The following is a 21367-nucleotide window of genomic DNA, read 5'->3' on the forward strand; positions in this document are numbered from 1 at the left end:
TGTTTCTGATATTAGCCTGTTAGGATTTGTTCCTAGAAGAGGAGTGGCTGGGTACAAGAACAGGCGTTGCTCTCCAGTTTTTGATATTAATGACTAAATTGACCTCCATAAAACGTGTTCTTCCTCCGGCAACGTGAGAAGAGGCTTACTCCGCAGCATGGGGCCACTGCCCAGTGGGAAGTTCAGGCTCCAACCTGCTGCCCCCAGTCTCGAAAAGGCCCCTGGACAGAGGGCCTGGCCAGTGAACTGGGCTGACCCCGTGGGAGGTGATGGGGTGAGAAGTCCACATGAAGCACCCGTGCGTTTGGCAGGGGTTGAGATGGGCGGAATGAGTCTGTCATCTCTCCTCCCCAGAGAAGTCCACCATCTCTGAAGTTGAAGTAAAGGTCTCAGTTTAAGGATTTTCCTAGCGGGGAGCAAAGTGACTTCTTCCATGTCACCTTAGACACCAAGGAGAGAGGCAAGAAACTGCCCACCGGTTTTGCTTCCTAGTCCTGATCACCTTGCATCACAAACATCTTTTCTCAGAAAATGAGTTTAGCAAAATGATCTTGCACTTGACACCTCCATCCTGTCTGACCCCTAACCAGCCCCATTAGACTCTGCTCTTAATCCCTGCTCTGCATTCTCCAAAGATAAGGATTTTTATGAGGTACCCTCCCAGTCCACACAGGTGCAGCAGGCTGGTGAGCAAATGCCTTATGCAAATGGATGTGAGTTAAGTCTCTGTTCCCTCACCATCTGATTTCCCTCTGTGGACAGGACCAAATTCCCCCAGGTCCATCAGGCGAGGTTTTCCCTTTGGGAAAGCAGGCTGCTCCCTCTTTGCCCATTAGCATTTCTCACTCCTGTTTGTGTTTTGAAAGCCTCTCTTCAACCACAATGGCTATTGGGAAGTGGAGTTTCTTACACAAAATCGTATTCTCTGGACCCAGCTCTTTATGAATCTCTTTTGAAATCTTTGCTTGAATTTTTTTGGTTGGTTCTCAAATTATTTCAAGGGTTATGTAATTTGCTAATAATTTCATTCTCTTTCTCATCAAAACTCCCGCAACTCCTGTATTAGTTTCCTTGGTCTGCTGTGACAGATCACCACAAACTTGGCCCCTCAATACACCAGAAATTTATTCTGTCACAATTCTGGAGGCTAAAAGTCTGAAATGAAAGTGCTGGACGGGGGCACGCTCTCTCTGAAGGCTCTGGGGCAGAATTTTTTCCACGCCTCTCTCCTGGATTCGGTGGGTGCCGGTGAGCGCTGGCATTCCTTGGTTAGTAACTGCCCTCCAGCCTCGGCCTCTGTCTTCACATCACCTTCTTCTCTGTACCTCTCTTGTTCATACTACCTTCTCCTTTCTCTTATAGACATCAATCACTGGATTTAGGTCCCACACTAAATCCGAGATCATTTCACCTTGAGATCCTTAACTAATTACACGTGCAAAGACCCGAGTCCCAAGTAAGGTTACGTCTGGCGATTCCTAGTGAGCAGGAATTCAGTGCGGCGGGGGACGGGGGGGCACTATTCAACCCGCTACAACCCTGACATCCTCCTTCTGGATATAGAAGGGGACAAACAATTGTCTTTCCTCTCCTCCTTTTCCGTACTATACTTTCATGGCTGAAAATCATAGATAGAGGAACTCTTGGACCAAGAAGGGGGTCTTAAAGATTATTCTAGTCTACACCTGTCTAGTAGAACTTTCTGCAGTGACGGGAATGTTCAATATGGGAGCGAGGAGCCCATATGGCTATTTAGCACCTGAAATATGACTAATGCAACTTGAGGAGTAAATTGTTCATTTTAATTATTTTCCATTTAAGTAGTTACCAGTGGCATGTGACTATCACATTGGACAGCTCAGGCCTGGTCCAGCCTTCCATTTTAAAGATAGCCAGAGGCCCAGAGGGAGCACACAGTCTGCCTATGGACACTTGGACTCAGTGGCAGAACTAACTTCCTTAAATTTCTGGCCCATGGGACAAGTCTGGCCTGCTGCCTTTTTTTGAGTTTAGAATATTTTCTATTGTTAAATGGTTAAAAATAATCAAAAGAATGATCACTTTTCATGATCTGTGAAAATTACACGACAGTCAAAATTTGGTGTCCAAAAATAAAGTTTACTAGAACACATCGTCTGTGGCTGTTTTCACACGACAGTGGCTGAATTGACTAGTTGTTGCCAAAAGGGAATGAGCCACAAAACCAATAAAACTTACTATCTGGTCCTTTCCAGAGTTTGTGATTCCTGCTTTAACACAGTGATTTTTGTTCCCTATTTTTAAGGGGGAAAAAAATGCCTGTTTGGGAGAAAGAGGAAAACACATTCCCTGTAAATTCCCGGCATAGGAGAAATGCTTTATAATGTTTAGAAATAATGTCTAAAAGATATGAATGCCAGAAATAAAACAGATCGACTATTTAATTTGCGATGGATCAGTCAAAAGTCTTGTGTGCAATGGCATAAGCGCCTCACTTTGTGTGTGTGTGTGTGTGTGTGTGTGTGTGTGTGTGTGTGTGTGTGTGTGTGTGTGATGGAAAATGACAAGCTACCAGGCACTAGTAATCTAGGTTCCACTCCTCAGCCACAGACATTGTAAAGGTGCCACACTCACAACTAGGAAAGAGATGCTACATACGGGACAGAAAGTAACCCCACCCATGCAAGGACACGGATTTTCATTAACCTGTCTCCCAAATTGTGAAGGGGCCGTAACACATTGCAATTCGACATTACCACAGACGAAGGTTATGTCAGTAACGCGTGTTTTTGAAGGGCTGCGGGATATAGCCTGACTGGGGGTTATGCACAGTTTCTTCCTTCCTTCTGCGTATTCCTTTCTTTCTCACTCAAAAAGGAGCCCGAGATGCAAGTGAGTAAAAGTGAGAGTGCCGCGGAGTTAACGTCAGGTCTGCTTTAATTAATATGTTGAAGGAAAAAAAAAAAAAAAAACCAGCAACTCATTCTAAAGCTTCCGTTTTAATGGATATAATTAGAAGTGACTTGAGACTGTGTGGCACTGGATGGACATGCCTTGGTTGGGCATCTCCTTCGTGCCTACTGTGCGCGCTTGGCTTCGGGCATCTGAAGGTCCTTCTCCCAGCCCTTACACTCTAGCTGCTCTCCTCCCAGCTCTGTGCGTGAAGTCAGTGCTCACATCACCCTGCAGCACGCACGGGGCCCGACAGGGCTGCGGACCTGGGCGGGGTGGGCCCCCTTTGCTGGCTTTCTCTCCTTATCATTCTTAGAAACATGCCATCTATTGCTTCCTTCCTACATCCAGGTGGTAGCCCTGCAACTCAAGGGAAAGGAGAACTTGAACGGCGTCTAAAGGGAAGGAATGTTGTAATTAGGGAAGTGAAAATAGAACTGAGCCAAAGGAATCTGGTTTTGACTGTGCCTGTCTGTGCCCAGACTGTAAACAGGACCTCGGTGAAGTGCCTGGGGCCAGAAGGCCTCTCCAAACAAACAAAACAAAGCAAGGAACAAAACAAGACAAACAAACAAAACATGAAGTCTGTAAGGCAGGGGTTTTGTTGAATTTTATTTCCCATAATTAATATTTTACTATCCGTCTCTTTGGGTCCCCAAAGACCTGTCTCGGCTATTTTAATTCCCGTGTCTGCTGGGGGACTGCCATGCTGGGGTCCATACTAGTTTTTCCAGCGCTGTTCTCTTTTGGTTTGCCATCTGCTGTCCCCTCTTTCTTTGCAGTCTATGTGACATGGACTTTTCTTTATGTGACAGTCTATGGTTTTGCACCTTTGGATCGATTGGAGCAGAGTAGGCTGTTTATTCAGCTGAATGCTACTCATGAAACTCATATTTCTTATCTGAACTATGAAAAGAATAAGAAGTAGTACCTACCCCATACTACAGTAAGGACAGTTAAATAAGTGGACCAGCGTTATGCTCCCAGTACAATGCCCGGTGGATGGTGGTGTTTAATAATGCTTATTTCAGATAAGTAAAGGAATGGGTGGACGAGAGCAAAGGCGGGCAGCACAGCGAAGAGCCCTAGATTAGAGTGTGCAAAGCTCAGACTCCTTCCAGAGTTGGGGAGACACAGTAGCATGTCAAAACAGGGTAGGTTTTGGAGGCAGACGGGCCTGAGGTCAAACCAGATCCTGGCTTTCTTAACTTCTTTATGAATCTCAGGATGCCTCAGTTCTTCAGCTGTATAATGGGGACAATAATAGTATCCGCTTCCCGTATTGGTCCCAAGGAAGAAAAGCAAGTGTATAAAGATTGTAACACAGAGGGTGCACGTAGTATGTGCTCAGTTAATATCAGCTTCTAGGCTTACTATTGTTAGTATTATTATTATTATTTTCTTAGCACTTCTGACTTTCTGTTAGTGTCTCAGTGTTTCCCTGGAGATGGGCAGTCATTACCAAGGGCATATTGAGGGGTGATGCCGAGAGAAGGCCGACCTAGGTTCAGATTTCTGCAGACTTAGGGGCCTGATTCACCCTCTCTGAGCTTCTCCCCATTCTTTTCTGTGTAAAATGGGACACACAATCCTGTCTGTGGGGTTCTAGGGAAGATCAAGTGAGGAATGTCTGTAAGAACCACAGACGCACAGCAGGCACTCCAGAAAGGTCCTTACATAATTTCCCGCAGACTCCTCGGGGCTGTTATCTCCTTGGCAGAGAAGTCGGGTGCTGCCTCTTACCCACACACCCCAGTTAATATTTCAAACGTCCTGAGTTTCTAATTGTGGCGAAGCCTCAGAGCCACCTAATCCGCCCATGTATTAACTGCTCTGCTTCCAAATGGGCACCTCTGGACCAGGGCTGACACTTGCTGAGTTAATAATGACTCGCTTCATTCCTCATGCCAAGTGCAAGAACCACATAATCTACGGGGCAGAAATAACTCCTGTAATTAGAAATGCCTGAGGGAACCCTCCCACCACGGGCCTTGCAGCCTGGTGTGTGGGAACCCCTGTCCCCCACCGCCACAGGCCTCTGCAGTTTTCTAAAGCCCACTCAGACCTGGCGTCTCTAAGAAACGAGCTCTCCAAGAAATGGCATCCCGGCCCCAGAAATATGCTCAGCAGAAGCCGGGCATCCTGGTGCCCCGCGGCCGAGTCCTGTCTCCACAAACAGGCTTCCCAGGAGCCCCGGCCATAGCTCTCGCCAGGCGGAAGTGCTTGCTTGCCTGCCTGCCCTGGCTTCTCCCTCTGGGGATGGGAAAAGCGGGGAGGCCTCTGCCTCTCAGCATGCGTGGCCCCTCTCCCAGCCAAGGCACAAGTTTCTATTATAAGGGGGAAAAGGAAGTGCTGTGATTGAGCAACGCTGGGCACCAGCCCGCGATTTCTCTCAGCGAATGCTGTGGCTGAGGGGGCCTGAGCTTGGGAAGTGTCCGGCGAGTAATGAGGGGTTTTCAGGAGGTGGAGGTCTGGGCCAGCCTCCTCTCAGGTTAAGCTGGGTGACCCAGCACGAGGGCCTGAAGCTCTGCGAGGTGTCCTCTCCTAGGATGCCGTATGGGGCCAATGCTTCCTTGTGTAGCTATGAGCGTGGGTGTGCAGTTCCTGGCTCTGGGTAGATTCTTCATCACATCTGTCACTTTCTCCATAAAGTATGACACGAGGTCACAGCAACCTGACTTTAAATGGAGTTGGAGACTTTCCTGAAGCATTTTGAATGGGATGTGCGGCTGAGTTCAGCATTCTCATATAATCTCAAATAGGCCACACAGTGGTTTTGCACCCTGGGGTCCCCTTAAGTCTATGATGTAGGTCTTAACATTCTCATTTAGCAGGAGAAAACCTTAGCTCGTGGATGACATGTCAGTGGCCCCAGGTCCTTCTGCTAGTAAGGAGCAGAGTCAGATTCCAATGCAAGGCGATATGACACCAAAGTCCCATTTTCCCCTTTACAGCATACTCTCCTCCTTACTTCTGTATTAAAATGTGCACACGTTCACAGACGTGCGTGTGCACACACAAACGTGCACACATGTGCACACACGCACACAAACACACACAGAGCTATCTCTCATTCGTAGTCCTTATCACGTGCATTCTGGGCAGCCGGGCCGGACGCGGAAGCTATTGATGAATGCAGGGATCCGTATGACCATTTCATGTCTGTTTAAACAACTTCTGAAAACAGCCCACCATGTTACTCCAAAGTGCAAGATTTCCGAACAAACAGTCAGATCTCTCACTTTCAAACAAGCATCAGCCCTTTGGAAAAGTCACCTTGAGCAATTACATTGTCCCTGTGAAATGATGCTGTTTGAAAACAGTTAAAACCCTGCCTCATGAGTATCCTCTTTTTAGCTCCATCATTCAACTTGTGTGTTCAGACTCTTACTAGGCACTGGGCCTTGCATGCCATAGCAGAATCCTGGGGACACCAAGGTGACAACCCAGCCCATGTTTCCAGGGGTGCTCAAAGTCTTCTTGGGGGCAGATGGTCAGTTAAACCTACATATATAACATATGGTGTGTGATAAGACAGGTTAGTCCAAACGGTTCCTATAAAATGCCCTTATAACTGGCAAATTTCTTCAAAGTAAACTCAATTTCGGGAAACCTGGAAAAGTGAGTTACAGTCAAGTTTAGTGAATAAGGTGGGAAATAACCTTTTGATGTAAAAAATATATTAGGAGTGAAAAATAAAGCAATGGAAGCATTTTTTATGTAATTAGCATATCAGATCCCAATGGGCTATTGGCAGTGTTATTTGAAGAGTGTTAACATGTGTGCTTGGGACACAGTAGGTGCTTTAGAAATGTCTAAATGGTTCTATGTTAAAAATGATTTCATTTTCTTGTAGGCTCTACTCTTTTATAAAGTAAATCATGGGCTTCACACACCCCAGTTTTACCAATCAGATGCCCTAAAATCACACAGCTTCATTTTATCCTCTGTACCCCTCTTTTTTCCCTAGAGCAGGTCCCCCTCCCTCGAATCCAAGACCAGGCTTTGCTCACACACTATGGTGGACTGCTCTTTGCATCATTGCAGAATGCGCCTTTGTTGATTCTCAGACATTTGAGTCACAAAGTGCTGAACTTGTTCCTTACACTGAAAAATAACCACGGATGTGCAAAAGACAAATGGACATCTGTCGATAGAGAGCAGTCTGGGCCAGTAATTTCTGCATGATTTTGGGGAGACTGGCTTCTGATGAAAATTCTAAAACAAGCACGCTCCTGGCATGGGGGCTCGAAGGATAAATTTGGGAAGAAAACTAAAATGCCCTTAGAGGTAGAGTAGTCAGAAAAACTGCCGCTGGCCAGCTATGTGACCCTAAGCAAGCTGTTTTAGCTTCCTGAGCCTGTTTCCTCCTGGGACAATGGGGATGGTATGGCTCTAAGGAATGAAGATGTGGATGGACATGAAGTTCCATATACATAGAGAAAGCTCAGTGACAAGTAGCTTTAAGAAAAGACTACTCTAGTAATTAGACCTATTTGATCACAGAAGGTGTTTGTTTTCCTAAGAATGAGGCATTGCCCTTGAATTTAGGGAGCGTTGAGGCTTTCAATCCACCATTATAATTTAGAAGAAGACTCTAAAGAAAAATGTGTGTATCTGTATGAGTGGGTATGTGTGAACTTGTGTGTGTGTGTGTGTGTGCATGTGCATGGGTGTGTGTAACTCTGTGTGCTGTGCACATGCACATACATGTGCACACGTGTGCATATGCGTGCACGTGTGTGTGTGTGAGAGAGAGTGAGAGTGGAGCCTTAGCAAGACAGGCCTCTCATGTTAGGGCACGCTGCTCTGGGACAGGCGAGGTCTTTCTTTGTCTGCTCCATTCTCGGCTCCATGCTCTGCCGGGGCCCAGCACTGATCGCTCCCATCAGATAAACAGCCGGATCTGGGCCTGAGAGAGATCTCATCGGCCATTGCAGACTGTTAACAAGTCATTGCCTCATGGGAATCCATTCCATCGTGCTCCTGAACCATCCCGTACCTGGGTCTGGGTTTTTCTTTGGACTCTAACCCATGCAAGTGGAGCTCGGAGAGGAGGGCAGGACAGCTTGAAGCCGGTACCTATAGTTCATGGAAAGGAGAAGAAGAAATCTAACCTTTGCGGATGTTCTACTTTTTTCTTTATAATTTTTAAAAAATGTAACATTGATTTTTATATTTTATTTCATAATTTTAACAGGAAACAAAATATTTATAAATTATGCTAGTAAATCTTTATATCCTTTATTAAAATTATTATCTTACCTATCTGTATAGTAAATATATATTATATATTAAAAGTATACAATATATTTTATAAGTATAATATAGAACATAAAATATAACATCTTATATAATATAAAAACATAATACACAAATTTAACGATTGGCCCTTATAAACCAGTACAAGGCAGTGTAGTAATGAACTGGGGCTTGCCTGTTACTGGTCCTTAAGAGCCAGTTGTTAAATTTTCAAGTATTTTACAAGCCAGTTGTCTTCACATTGGTAACCTGATATCAGCCATGGTGGGAGCATTTACACCACAGAAACTGGCAAGCATTCCATAGTAGCATTTTCCTCCACCAGCGAGCTTGTTGTTAAACGTTTATAAGCATATCACCACGCATGTGTGCGCGCGCACGTCTGTGTGCATGTGTGTGTGTGTGTGAGCCTTAACCATGATAGTCAGTACGCGTACGTTTTATTATTTTATTTAACCTTCATTGCAATCTTCTGGTGTTGGCATTTTCTAGTGATGAGATCTTGGGCAAGTCACTCTCTCTCGCAGGGCCTGAGACGCAGCTGCACAGGCTGTTTACTGCACAACTCAGGAGACACTCTTCGCACCAAAGCCTATTTGCCTCTAGGCCCTTGTTCCGTCACCTACACAACGGGGAAAACTGTTGCTACTCTACAGCCTTACTCTGAAGATGCTAATAGATCAGGATACAAAACCAAACACCTACAGAAGGCCTGCGGGAGGGAGAATAGGGAGTGACAGGGACTGTGGCAAACTGGGGACACGTGTCCTACCTGCAGGAGCAGCTGTAATCCATCACTGCTGCGCGGGAATGCAGCAGGATCAGTGATGCTAGATCTTTCTGATTTGTTCAAAAGGAAAAAAAAAAATCTAGATTTTAAAAAAAATGTAAAATTTCCCCGTATTTAAAATGCTATAAGCCTCACAGTCCTGCCTGAGATTCATGTGTGACTCTGTCATTCAGCGAACGGCACAGGGGTATGTTAACCACGGTCAGTAAGTGAAGCATTGTAACAAGCTTAAGCATCATCTCCGGCCTCACGCAGTAGGTCTTTTTCTATCATAGTTTAAAGTTACGTCTCGCTCCTCTCTTAGTTCCTTTAGCGACTTAGGTTTCTGTCTCATTCCCATTGTTTTAGAATGACATGCAAGAAATGCATCACTTCTGCTATGGGACCGGCATATAATTGCCACCAAGAAGCTCAGAGCTTCTGAATGGAGGAAACAGTTGAGCTGCAAATGTGATTCTGAGCTTCCCGATGGCCAGAGCAGAAGGAAAACCACATTCTGTTATATGCTTTTCATTATCCTGGAAGATGAAACTGCATCAACCCCATCCTTCGACTAAGCTTCTAATTAAATTGTTTTTTTTTTTTTCTGGTCATACTATTATATTTTTGTTGGTTGTACGATCTTACTTTACATATTTCTCTTAAGCTACTTCAAATCCTTTGTGGAAAGAGGATAAAGAATTGCAGTCGCCTTTTGGCAATCGAAGATTTAAGATTCACAGCTTTTGGTCATTCTTAAACTATTGCAGGAGGGTCATGACCTGTAGGAAAAGTGTAGCTTTGCTGAGGCCCAGATTTGGGGACCATGATGGGCCGCGGGCTTCAGCAATGTGGAAAAAGGACTCTCTTACTTGATGTGTTAGTTCGCTAGGGCTTCAATAATAAAGGACCACAGACTGGGTGGCTTAAGAGACAGAACTTTATTGTCTCACAGTTCTGGAGACCAGAAGTCTGAGATCAAAGGTTTGGCAGGGTTGGTGGCTTCTGAGAGGTGGGAGAGAAGGATCTGTCCCAGGCCGCTCCCCCCGCTTCTGGTGGTTTGCTGGCAATCTTTGGTGCTCCTTGGCTTGTAGAAGCATCACCCTGATCTCTGCCTTTGTGTTCACTCCCCGTGTGAGTGTCTGTGTCTAAATTTTCCCTTTTTGTAAGGACAGTAGTAGTATTGGGTTAGGGCCACTCTAGTGTGACCTCTAAAAATTACATCTATTATGACCCTATTTCCAAATATAGTCCCTTTCTGAGGTACTGGGGGTTAAGACCTCAACAAATGAATTTTGGGGATGAGGAGACTCAGTTCAACCCCTGACACCTGGCAAAGAAGCAAAGCCCTGCTCAGTATCAACCCTACCCTGTGATTCTCTCTGAGGAGACGCTCACACAGAAACTCCTGAGAAGTAATATCAAATCATTTTTTGGTGTGTGCAGAAAAGCCTTGATCTTTTCAACTGCCACAACTAGTGATACAAATAAAATAGCAGTTCAGGTCTGCAAAAGTGGTGCGTCATGTCAGAGAAAAGTTAGAGTACTTTAGGGAAGAGAGACACGTATATTCGCAGATTCTGGCAAAGGTCTCTAATTATAACTTTTAAGAGTTGCCATCGATAAAATCACACTTTGAATAAAAACAAACTGAGACCCAGAGAGGTGAAACGATCTGCCCAAAGTTACCCTATGAGTGAGGGACCCAGGAATATTTAAATATTTAATAAGAAGATGTGTAATGTATGTATGTATACTCTCAAGATCTATTTTGCGCTCGATACACAAATTAAGGAACTGAGATGCAGAGAAGTTAAGTAACTTGTCTAATGTTGCTTGGCTAGTGTGTGGCCCAGGTGGAATTTAATTGCAGGCTGCTTCTTCGACAGCCCTTGCTCTTAAACTATGGGCCTCAGCCTGTGTATAAGAATTCAGTACTCACAGCTCGCCATGCGGCTTTCCTTTACCAGGTACCTGGGCTGTTCTGTGTGATGCTCAGCTGAGGGCCCAAGTGAGGAGGGAAATCCAGCCTGCATACTAATCACTGAGCCTGTGGTAGGGCGGGGGCTTCCCTTTGCCTGGAGGCAAGGGTGCCCTGTTCTAATTCAAAGAAAGGCTCTGCATGGGCCAGTCGCAGCCCTGCATGTTCCCAAGCTATAAAACAAACTGATCAACTATGTACCTACTTGGAATTAAGTCGCTCTGTTCAGGGCTAGTAAGAAGGAGAGACGTCTACTCCCCGTCCCAATGTCCCCTGCAAGAACTTCCCGCTGCCCCAACCTACCCACATAAACACTTAAAAACCCAAAGTTCATTACCTTCTTAAAACATTTGGCAGCAGAGCAGAACAGCTGTGGATGGCACGGCCTCCTGTGAGCCCACTGGGTCTGGCGGGCGGATCCGTGTTGGGGGAAGTGGCAGTCAGGAGCAGCAGAAAGGAATGTGGGTATTGTTCCAGCCACATCTTCCCCGTCTCCTGTTGTGGAAGGGGTCTGGATGTCTGTTGTCTTAAAAAGCTATAACTGAGAGAAAGAGTGACCTGAGGGTTTGATGGAAAACGAGGGAGGGAAGAGAGGGTACCAAGGCCAAGTCCAGAGGACAAAGCAAACTATGTGTTTGGAAGCAAGACAGTGGCTCTGGGCCACGCTTAGCGTGGTGAAGCAGGGTTGTGCTTACTTGTTGAACCAGCAGCACAAATCAGAGCCAGCTGGAGGGTAAGCGGGTGCTCTTCAGGCAGACAGCACCCTCTCTCCTGTCGGGCCCACTACGAAAGTTGCTTTCTTCCTGCCAACTCATCTCAATACTAAGATCTTTCGAGCTTGGCGTTGGGGAGGGCCGAGGAAGCCGGGAGCTGCGAGCCAACCTCCCTCCCGACCATCATTAGGCCTGGCCCCTCACTCTCATTCAACAGACATTTGTTAAAAATGTGCTCCATGCCCGGCAGAGGGGCCATCTGGAAGTGCAGTTGCTCTAGGTGTGGACAAGGCGAGACAGACCAGGAATGAGGGAGTAACAGAGCCACGGTTCTGCTGAGTGCAGGTCCAAATTAGGGAGTGGTGTCTTCTAGAGGAAATTTCCAGTTTAGGTTTGTCAAAAGAGGGGAGGTGTTGACGCCAGTGGCTGGTTGTCTAATGGAGACCCGTCTCAGCCCAGGAAAAGGGAGCAGCCACAGCCCCACTGCCGAGGATTCCAGGCTGGCTTTAAAAAGGGAGCGGGCTCTATGTGCTGAATATAGCTCCAGCTTATTTCGTAGTAAATTATTCAGATGTTAATTGCATTGTAAACAAAGCCGCTACCTTTTTTTTCCTTTCCAATTATCGTCATAAAATGTGCGGGCGCAGGGAGCAGGGAGCCAAAACAGCAAGCTGGGTTGAGGCTCCCGTGTTTGGCTTCTGGAATGAAGGGCTCCGTGGTGGGCTCCTGGCCTGGAATCAGAGTGAGACAGGAAGGCTGGTCCCCAGCCCAGAACTCCAGGGTGGAAGATGTTGGCGAGGTCAACAGCATACAGCCTGCGTTCCCTCACTTTCTCCTCTCTTTCCCACCCCCAGCCAATTGTTTCGATTCTTCCAGTGAGAGCTGCAAATTGTGGTGACACCCTTCTTGGGGTCTGAACTGAAGGGAAAGCGTTTGAATGTTCCACAGACCACAGTACAAGGTGGATGCTGGAGAGCACAGGCCTGATCAGCTGTCTGGAGAGAATTTCAGCACCTGATACAGAGGAAACCAGGGGTCGTGATTATCTGGTTTTCCCTTCCTGACACCCCGCTCTGACGTCTCCATTAACTGGTACCTAAGAGTAGATGCTTATTGACCGGGGTAAGGAGCTCAGGGCACTAGGGACAAGCCGCTCAACTTGGCTGCCCACAGTGTGGGCTGAATTTACCGTGTGCATCGAATTCACTTAAGCTTTAAAGAGCCAGCCTACTTCCCTCTCTCTCGGGCGCTTCCTTTGGAAATGACTGCAGTCCTAATTAAAAGCAAATTGCTTAATCTTGTGGCATCAGGCAAGGGTGGCGCTTCTCAGAGGGGAGTCCTCCTGCCAAGGGACAAAAAAAGCCTTGCGGATGAGGCAGAGAGAGGACAAGGAGGCACACGAAAGTTTGTGTGTCTGTCCTCTCCATCAGTCCCCTATTTCTTGTCTTCTGTACAAGCCTGTTCTTTCTTTGTAAGCAGATGTCAGACCAGAGGGTAGGAGATTTGTGTTAACTCATTACAGAATAATCTGAACTTACCCAGAGATGGGCCAGTCCAGCGTGAGGCTCCAAGAGTTTTTAATTCTGGGAGATGATGTCCCTGAGTAAGTCCCCAAGATAATCTTCCCAAGGATGTGCCAAGGAAAAGCATCTAAATGTCCTCACTTCCAACTTAATTAGCTCCAATAAGCATTTAAAGACATCGTGTTGTTTATAGTGCATCTTAGCCTCATTCTTGCTGAGTGATGGACTTGAAATGAACTATTTCCAGAGCGACTTATTCATGCACTCCACGGAGTCTCCATTTCTCTGTCCATATCGGAAGATGTTCTGATGGCAGCTGTTTCATCACGGCCTCTGGCAACCCCAGAGTAGACCCTTCCATGATCTTTGGGGAGGAGACACTTCTTCCTCTCTTAGGTCTCTCTCTCTCCCCCTCATTCTCCCAAGCTAACAATTAAAGGGAAAATACCATTTTGAGAACTCCAAGGCAGCAACTCTAAACCATGATCCATGCAAAATTTGTCCTTGACACAGCTGAGTACTGAGCTGATCGTCAGCTAGAGATGGCTGCAGAGGTCTAACCATCCTCATGTACTGGCTGTGCTCTGGGGAGGAGACCTCTGAGACTGATTCACTGCTTCAGATGATTAATACTGTCTCCAAGGCTTGGTGGAGAGACCAGGAACTCCCCACCCCAAGCCTTTGGATGCAGGTGGAGGAGGCAGAGGTACTTGAGAGACACTTCATCTCTTTAGCGCAGAGCTCTATTTTTTTAAGCATCAGTCGAGCTTCTTGGAAGTTGCTTTACAACAGAAAAAGCTTTGAAGCAGGTTGGAAGCTGTGAGAGATCAGGGCAGCTAGTCCTTCACTCACATTCCATTCATTTATTTCTTTTATACCTATTAATCATCCGTGAGGCTCCAGCCACTGTGGACCGAGTCCTCAAGGCACAGAGCTGAATAAAATCTAAATCTTGCCCATGAGGAGGTCATGATCTAATGGAAAGCCAGCTAGATAAATAAACAGAGCAATTACACCCAAGTGCAATTGGGCTGGAATGGAGAGTTTGGAGGGGAGCACAGGGGTCAGCCGGGAGCTGTCAGGAAAGGCTTCCCCAGGCAAGCAGATCCCAAAAGAAAAGCCCAAAAAGCAGCTGGTGGAGGGGAAGAAAATGGAGAGAGAATGGTTTGGGAGGACCTTCAGGCACGGCCTTCAAGGTGGGGGGAAGGAGCATTCCTGACTTGTAACCCGAGAAAGAGATGGCCTGCTGAAAGGGTTGTGTCCAGAAACCATGCCATGCCAGCTCTCCAAACACAGTCCCAAATCACTGAGCTGATATCACCAGCTCAAAATAAATAAATAAGCAAATGAATGAAAAAAATGAATAAGCAACAACAGAATCATTTGCTCAAAGAACCGGGTAGACATGGCCGATCAACAGCACTGTTCAAATCCAATTGAAGTGGCAGCACGTGTTTGGGGCAGCCCAGGACACAGTCGAGGTGCCTAGTAATAGCTGGATGAGACAACCCTCGGTTGGAGCTAAGTGATCTGAACAAAGTTATTTCCAAACACAGGTTTTGATTTGCATCTAGAATCATTGATCGTGGGATTTGTTCAGAATGTCCATTCTTTGTGTTTATTTTTTCTCTCCTAAAACCACAATGATAGTTGAAATGTGTAACAGCATGTAATTTCTAAGGGTTTCCTACCCATTACTCTGTGTGATCCTCAAGACAAATTAGAAGGAGCGAGAGCATTACTCTGGACTTTTGGCACCAATAACAGGAATTTAGTTTAGTTGGCTTGAGCAGAAAACAAGATAATTTAAAGGCTTATGCAAATCCTCAGTCCGGGTGTATGTTGGCTTCAGATGTGGACTGACCAGGAGCACAGGTGATGCCATCAGGACTGTCTTCCTGCATCTCTCAGCAATGCCTGTTTTATGTGAGAACTAGTTTCTAAGTGTTGGTTCTAGCAGTTCCAGATCATATTCTTCCTGCTAGCAGACCCTTTTGCATGAACCTTCCATCCAAATCTATGGTTTCACTTTGCCTAGATTAACTAGGTCACATGTCCTTCTGTGAACCAATCCCTGTGGCCATGAAGATGGAACAACAGCCTGTTGGCTAGGCTGGCTTTGGGGACTTACCACTGAACTCTACTCATATCAGTTAGGAAAATTGGGTGTTCTAATTGGTTGATCCTGGGTCACATGTTTTATTTGGAAACTAGAAGCGGGGTCTCACCTGACACATTGGGACTGAGCGTGGGGCAGGGCTGGATCCTGTGGAAAATTTTTAGTTAAGTTTCCAAAAGTATAAGTTGATGGAGGTGGGGTCATGTAAAACACAAATATCTATGTGTAATTTCAAATGTTTTATTAGTCACATTAAGCAAGGTAAAAATAAACAGGTAGAATTCATTATAATAATATACTTTAACTCAGTATATCTAAAATATTACTGTGTAATCAATATAAATATTATGAACCAGATAATTTATTCCTTTTCTTATTAGGTCTTCAAAATATACTGTACATTATATATATTTATAGCACCTCTCTTATTGGATGTTAAAATTTTACTGGAATGTTTGGTCTCTATTAAGATTACATAATATTTACAGTTGAAAAAGTAGGTGCACCTATCCAAATTGTTCCAAACATACTTAAGGTTTTGCCAATATCTGAATTAAGTATTAGTATTTAAATTTAATTATAAAATTAAATGAAATAAAAAATTCAATTCTGCACTGGTTCTCATTGCATTTATAGTGCTCAATAGCCACCTGTGTCTAGTGGCTACCGCACTGGAAGGTAGCGAGGACCTAGAAATATTTAGAAGTTTCCTAGCACCTTAGAAGTAGCCTATCTAGAAGAATTCTCACGCACTGTTGGTGGGAATGTGAATTGGGCAGCCATTATGGAAAACAGTATGAAGTTTCCTCAAACAATTAAAACTAAGACTACTACCACATGATCCAGCAATTCCACTTCTGGGCATTTATCCATAGAACACAAAAAATAACTCATAAAGATACATGCACCCCCCCCCATGTTCATTGAGGCATTATTTACAATAGCCAGGAGATGGAAACAACTCAAATATCTATCAATGATAAAAGAATAAAGATCTACATATACAATGGAATATTATTCAGCTATAAAAAAAAGAATGAAATCTTGCCATTTGCGACAGCATGGATGGACCTTGAAAACATTATGATAAGTGAAATAAGTCAGAGGAAGACAAATACTGTATGTTCTCACTTATATGTGAAATCTAAAAAGCAAACAAAAATATAAAGGCAACAACAACAACAAAAAACAATCTCGTGGATACAGAGAACAAGTTGGCAGTTGCATAGGGCAGGGGGTGTAGAGTGGGCGAAATGGGTGAAAAAAGTCGAAAGGTAAAATTTCCAGTTATAAAATGAATAGCCATGGGGATGTTATGTACAGCATGGTGACTATGTATTGCATATTTGAAAGTAGTTGGGAGAGTCGATCTTGAAAGTTCTCATCATGAGAAAAAATTTTGTAACTGTGGTGATGGATGTTAACTGGACTTATTGTGGTGATCATTGTGCAATATATACAAATATCAAATTTTTATGTCGTACACCTGAAACTAATATAATGTTATGTCAATTATACCTCAATTTAAAAAACTAACGAAAAGGAAGCATCTAGTGGTATCTAGAAGTATATAGAAGGTGGGAAGGTAGCTGAGCACAGCTCTCGTTACATGGTGAGAACTCAAGCACGTGCTTCACATGGAAGAACTTAGATTTTAATCCTGCTTCTGATACCTATTGGCTACATGATATGAAGCAAGTTATTTAACCTTTCCCAGCCTCATTTTCTTCTCTGTTAAATGAGTGCAATGAGATTCACTCTGCAACTTCCTTGTAAGAAAGTCTACTCTCCCGGAATTGGGTAGTTGCTCAAAAATAGTAGCGATTCGTAATGGAACTTCAATCTTACATAACCTCTTTTCCAATGCCCTCCTTTACCTTCCCTCGAATGGCCGAATGTCTTTTCCAACTTGGAGACAAAGCAAAAAGACGAATTTACTCCATGAAATAAGATTGCCAAGAACAGGATAAATGTCAGTAATCACCCGGTCTTTCGCCTCTTTTTTGGCTGAAGAACCGCAAAAACTCTTCAACAGACCATCTACTTTGTATTCAGATTGTTGGGGGAAGTCTTCACAAACAATTCTCCTGAGCAAGCGGGGCAGGGGCTAAGTTTTTTGGTTTTTTTTTGCCCCGGGCACTGTGTTAGCTGCTCGACATTCTTCTCCAGCTCCATCCTTCCTTTCTTGTGGGCTGTAGGGATTATTTTTTTTTCAGTTTTACAGAGAAGAAACTTCAGCACAAGGACTGTGTGCAGCATCACCCAGGTAGAACTGGACTCGTAGATTCCATAACTGCAGTAAAATCACAAAGAACATTAAGATTCAGAGTTGATGGTTCATATATAAATTGACTTTTTTTTTTCTTATTAGTGGTGGCCAGTAACTAACAAGATTTTTGGTTGTCAACTGACTTTCAGAACCACTGGGTTTTAAATTTGAGTGAGAAAAGAATGTGGAGCCTTCTTCCATTTTTTCACGAGCTCCCACTCGGTGACCTAGAGGAACTTTCTGCCCCGAGGACCTAGTCTGCTCGGGTGGCTAAGTCACTAATTGTGTTCCTTACTTTTGTGGATCTTCTCCTCTGAACTGTGTATGTAGTAAGATCTTTTTTTACCCCGGGAGGCTACACTTCAGATAGTGTTAAGCCCACAGGAATTTCATTTTAAAAATAAAAAAAGACATCATGGACTTATGTGCAAAGACGTAGCCACAAGGTTATTCATCACAACATCGTCTATAATGGTAAATTAAGAAAACAGATGGGAATGTCTGATGAGAGGAGATCATATAAATAAATATGGGTACATTTGTGAGATGGGCTATTATAATACCATTCAACTGATATTGTAAAAGTATATTAATATAGTGACAAATATCTGTGATCTTTGGGTAAATGAGGAAAAAGCTGATGACAAAAAAAAAAGTGTGTAGAGTATGTTTCAATTCTATTAGAACAAAAATCACCTTCATATAAACAAAGTGCATAAGGTTATATGAAGTATTAGGAGTTTAGTTCTGGGCAGTGGCAGATTGTGAGTGATTTTTATTTTGTCCTTTGTGTGTTCTCATTTCTATAATGAAAATGTATGGCTATTAGGGCTTGGAGAGGAATGCAGTAGATTTTATTTTTAAAGGCGTCATTCAGCAAATTAGCGATAGCATGAATATTCTGATTTTTGAAAGGTATGTGCATCAGTATACAATCAGTAAGAGCCATGCAGTGTTTGTTATGTGGCAGCTGCTTTCCTACCCTCAGATCCTGACGTCCTCACCGCACCCTGGGCATAGGCGGGGCCAGAGTCCACTTCTCGGCTAGATACGGGGGACATAGCACCCAGGGCTCAAGACACTTTTTAGGAGCCCACAAAAACATTTGAATTTCTTTTAAAATTAAAGGAACAGATGGAGATCATCCAGCCTGGATTATATTCATCTTTATACCAACACGGTCACAAAATATACTTTTGTTTTCTTTTTAAAAATTAAAAAAAAAAAAATTGTCCTATTATTTTATTTATTTTTAAGCAATTACTGTTGATATTCAATATTATATTAGTTTCAGGTGTGTAGCATAATGGTTAGACATTTATATAATTTATGAAGCGATTCCCCCAATTAGTCAAGTACCAACCTGGCCCAATACATAGTTATTACAATATTATTGACTATATTCTCTAAACTGTACTTTACACCCCCGTTACTATTTTGTAACTATTAATTTGTACTTCTTAATCGCATTCGACTTTTTTACCCGGCCCCCCCACCCACTTCCCATCTGGCAACCATCAGTTTGTTTTCTGAATCTATGAGTTTGTTTGTTTTGTTTATTTTGTTTTTTAGATTCCACATCCAAAACACTAATTGGAAAGATATATGCACCCTTATATCTATTGTAGCATTATTTACAATAGCCAAGATATAGAAGCAACTGAAGTGTCCATCAATAAATGATCGGATAAAGAAGAGGTGGTACATATATACAATGAAATATTACTCAGTCATAAAAAAAAGAATTAAATCTTACCATTTGCAACAACATGGATGGACCTAGAGGGTATTCTGCTAAGTGCAGGAAGTCAGACAGAGAAAGACAAATGCCATATGATTTCACTTACATGTGAAAATGAAATAGACTTTTTCATATTTTTTTTTAATTGAGGAGAACCTCACATTTCACAAAAGCGAAGGCGCTCAAGATCCACAGAAACGGTAATCTGATCCTGGGTGGAATCATTCCTTTATCCTGTGAAAGAAATTCAGGTTTAGGTTACCAAACTTTGCTTAAATTGTCACACAGGAGACTGTGCGTTCTAACTATGATCTGTTGACTCCACATTGCTGCCTTGTTTCTGCTTTCTGACATTGACTTTTAAAAGCATTCTATTTCAGTGTCTCAGAAGAGCATTATTATTTTATTTTCCTTAAGAGGAGCAGAGCATTACGAATGTTGCCCCTTTCCTTTCATAGCTGACCTTCAACCAGGCAATTCTACGTGAGCCCTGCTTTGCCCCCATGTAGTTTGTGTAAATTATAAATACTTAACAGCACATATTGATGTCTTGTCTGCACCTCTTAGCAGAGAAAGTAATAGTCTTAATGGGAAAAATCTATGAAATAAGAAATGTCTTCATTTATGATTGTGTTGTAGCCAGCTAATGAATCTTAATCATCTTAGCAACCGCATGATGGAATCAAATTAGTTTTCTTTCCATTTTAGTACCAGACTCAAAAACCTGAAGACATGACTGTTTTAAAATACCTATAAATTTAATTTCTGGTTAATAAGAATCAAAGAATAGAAGCCTAGAAAAATTGGACCAGGAAATATAAACTCAACACAGCTAGATTGCTGGTTCCTAGGAGTTACTGCATTTTGATTCCTGACACATGACATGATTCAGGAGTCAGCATACTTTTTGTAAAGGACCAGATAGTAAATATATTAGGTTGTGTGGGATTTATGGTCTTCATTGCAATTTCTCCACTCTGCTATTGTAGTAGGAAAGTAGCTGTAGATGTTATATAAATAAATAAGTGTGGCTGTGTTTCAACAAAACTTTATTTACAAAAAACAAGTGGCGAGTCTACGGCCATGCTACCCTGAACAAGCCCAATCCTGTCTGATCTCGGAAGCTAAGCAGGTTCGGGCCTGGTTAGTACTTGGATGGGAGACTACCTAGGAAGACCAGGTGCTGTAGGCGTAAAAAAAATAAAAAAAAAATAAAGGATTGTAAGATGACAAGGTCCTTGCAATCTGTAAGGTCAACCAAGGGTCACCTCGCCAATAAATAAATAAATAAATAAATAAATAAATAAATAAATAAATAAATAAATAGAAAAGTAAATAAATAAATAAGTAAATAACAAGTGGCAGGCCAAATATGACCCATCGGTTGTAGTCAGCCAACCTCTGGTTCTGCTGCCACTCATTGTCTAGATAATTCCCTGGATTGGACGCACAAGTCATGAAGTTTGGTTTGCCTAAACTCCTCACCAGAGCCCCCAAAGCCTTTGTGGCGGGCCCCGACTTCCTCTCAGAAACCACATTTCCTAGTCCTTGGCCATGCTGACCTTCTTTCTGATCCCCAAGCAAGCCAAGTTCATTCTTACTTCAGCACTTCTATCCTCGCTATCCGAACCCCTATAATAGACTCACGAGAGTTAGCTAACAAAATATAGACTGCAGAGATAACTTGAATTTCAGGTAAACTATTGATAACCCTTAGTATTAAGTACATCCTTTGTAACATTTGGGACATAGTTACACTAAAAACCGTTGTTTATCTGAAATTCAAATCTAACTGGAGGTTCTGGTTTTTACTTGTCAACCCTACCCTAGGATATTCTTCCTCCTGTTCTTTATCTGGCTGCTCGCTTCTTGTTTTTCAGTGTAAATGTCAGCTCCTCACAGTGTCCTTTGCTGCGTTCTAAATAAGCCACCTTATTTATTTGGTTTCCCTTTCCAGGCACTTGATCACTCTAGTTATCTTATGTTCTCCATATCTGAAGTTATCTTATTTATTTGATTAGCTGACTATTATCTGTCTCTCCGTGAGAGCAGGGACCTA

General features: G+C 43.4%; 1 pseudogene; it reads left to right on the top strand.

Moving 5' to 3' along the window:
• The first annotated feature begins 20381 nt into the window (after positions 1 to 20381).
• On the top strand, positions 20382 to 20500 carry LOC111737667 (annotated as a pseudogene).
• The last annotated feature ends 867 nt before the right edge of the window (positions 20501 to 21367 follow it).

This window comes from Pteropus vampyrus, unplaced genomic scaffold, assembly GCF_000151845.1.
Source record: "Pteropus vampyrus isolate Shadow unplaced genomic scaffold, Pvam_2.0 Scaffold29, whole genome shotgun sequence".
In the NCBI taxonomy this organism is placed as follows: Eukaryota; Metazoa; Chordata; class Mammalia; order Chiroptera; family Pteropodidae; genus Pteropus; species Pteropus vampyrus.